The sequence below is a fragment of the Schistocerca gregaria genome, chromosome 7, assembly GCF_023897955.1.
Source record: "Schistocerca gregaria isolate iqSchGreg1 chromosome 7, iqSchGreg1.2, whole genome shotgun sequence".
NCBI lineage: Eukaryota > Metazoa > Arthropoda > Insecta > Orthoptera > Acrididae > Schistocerca > Schistocerca gregaria.
Window position 1 is genome coordinate 46,076,410 of NC_064926.1, and position 1,975 is coordinate 46,078,384.

A 1,975-nucleotide genomic window follows, 5' to 3' on the forward strand; every position below is an offset into this window, starting at 1 on the left:
GTTGTCTACTCCCGTGGCCTCGTTTCACCTCAGGTCTTTCAGTGCTCTGTCAAAGTCTTCACGCAGTATCATATCTCCCATTGCATCTTCATCCTCTTCCAATTCCATAATACTGTCCTCAGGTACATCAGCCTTGTATAGATCCTCTACATACTCCTTCCATCTGAATTTCTCCTCTCTTCGTCCCTTCTGTGTTTATAACAACCACTGAATCCTTGACCTGACTCACAGCTTTTGTCACAGGTCGGGATCTAGTACGGAGTGTTTAACACCGTTTGTCTGAAGCAACATCCGTCGCCGGCCATCAGTTCTCGTTGCCGAGAAGGCGACAGAGCCGCGACGACGCACGGGTGAGACGGCCAGCACCTCGGGGACCGTCGCTGTCCGAGCAAGTCGTAACTGCGGGCGGAGCGCTCCGCACAAAAAAGTGCTTCGCGAGCGCATCACGGTAATTGGGTAGAGTACTCCGACCCGCTCAGCAACTCGCGGACAAGTCCGAGCGCGTGCCGCCTTCTGCAAACTGCGGGGACTATCCAATCTGGCTAATTATCTCAAAAACTCGCTCGTGCAGACCTGGCTGCTCAGAGCAGTGTGGCGGTTAGTGGCTTCATTTCGCACCTGCACCGTTAACGCGCAACTGTTACACGCGTTTGTCTAGTTCCCTATTGCAAACTTTACGTCATCCAGTATTTTTGTTCACGGGCCTCTGATTATGCGTTGCGAGCGCCATTGTACTCATCCATCGCAACCTGTAATAATGTTTATTTCTCTCTGCCAACATGTTTGTAAATAAAGAAATCCTGAGTCGAAGCAAAAATTTAACAAATACACCAGAGATATCTGTATCTGTAGGTGATCAAAGGACTGACGTGGTTTGTAGGCAGTATAAATAATAAATGCTTCAAATGGCTATGAGCACTATGGGACTTAACTTATGAGGTCATCAGTCCCCTAAGAACTACTTAAACCTAACTAACCTAAGGACATCACACACATCCATGCCCGAGGCAGGATTCGAACCTACGACCGTAGCGGCCGCGCGGTTCCAGAATGTAGCGCCTAGAACCGCTCGGTCACTCCGGTCGGCTATAAATAATATCTAACAAATTATGAATGATAGTAAAGCTGTAATGAGGTTTTCACTCTGCAGCGGAGTGTGCGCTGATATGAAACTTCCTGGCAGATAAAAACTGTGTGCCGGACCGAGACTCGAACTCGGGACCTTTGCCTTTCGCGGGCAAGTGTTCTACCAACTGAACTATCCAAGCACGACTCACGCGCCATCCTCACAGCTCCACTTCTGCCAGTACCTCGCCTCCTACCTTACAAACATTACAGAAGCTCTCCTGAGAACCCTGCAGAACTAGCACTCCTGAAAGAAAGGATATTGCGGAGACATGGTTTACCCACAGCCTGGGGGATGTTTCCAGAATGAGATTTTCACTCTGCAGCGGAGTGTTCGCTGATAAACAACTTCCTGGCTGTGAGGACGGGCCGTGAGTCGTGCTTGGTTAGCTCAGATGGTAGAGCATTTGTCCGAAAAAGGCAAAGGTCCCGTGTTCGAGTCTCGGTCCGGCAAACAGTTTTAATCTGCAAGGAAGTTTGATACTAAAGCTGTGTATCAGGGTATGACAAGTGGCTGTAGTTTTCTTTGCCGATACATCTCCGCCACTACGGCAGTAGCTATCGTCTGCTATGTTAGGCAAAGAGCTTTGTAGCTGAACTGACACCTGGAGTGCAGCGCTGTGACAGGCCTGGTGAGGTTGGTAATAACTGACATCATAGGTTTTTCGGCCACGCTGACGGACAGACTGCTGTGAGAGCGTGCGCGCACACGCACACACACTAACACATACACACACACACACACACACACACTTGCATCTGCTCGCCGCTATGACGACTAACCTCTCCGTGCTGAAAGTGAGAGGCGCGTGCAAAAATTTACATCTACATCTACATGATTACTCTGCAA

At 49.4% G+C, this 1,975-nt stretch overlaps 1 non-coding gene across 1 annotated transcript; it reads right to left on the reverse strand.

Annotated features, from left to right (window-relative positions):
• Positions 1-1,194: 1,194 nt before the first annotated feature.
• Trnas-cga (transfer RNA serine (anticodon CGA)) lies at positions 1,195-1,269 on the reverse strand. Its single transcript has one exon. It is a non-coding gene; the product is annotated as a tRNA-Ser (tRNA).
• Positions 1,270-1,975: the final 706 nt, after the last annotated feature.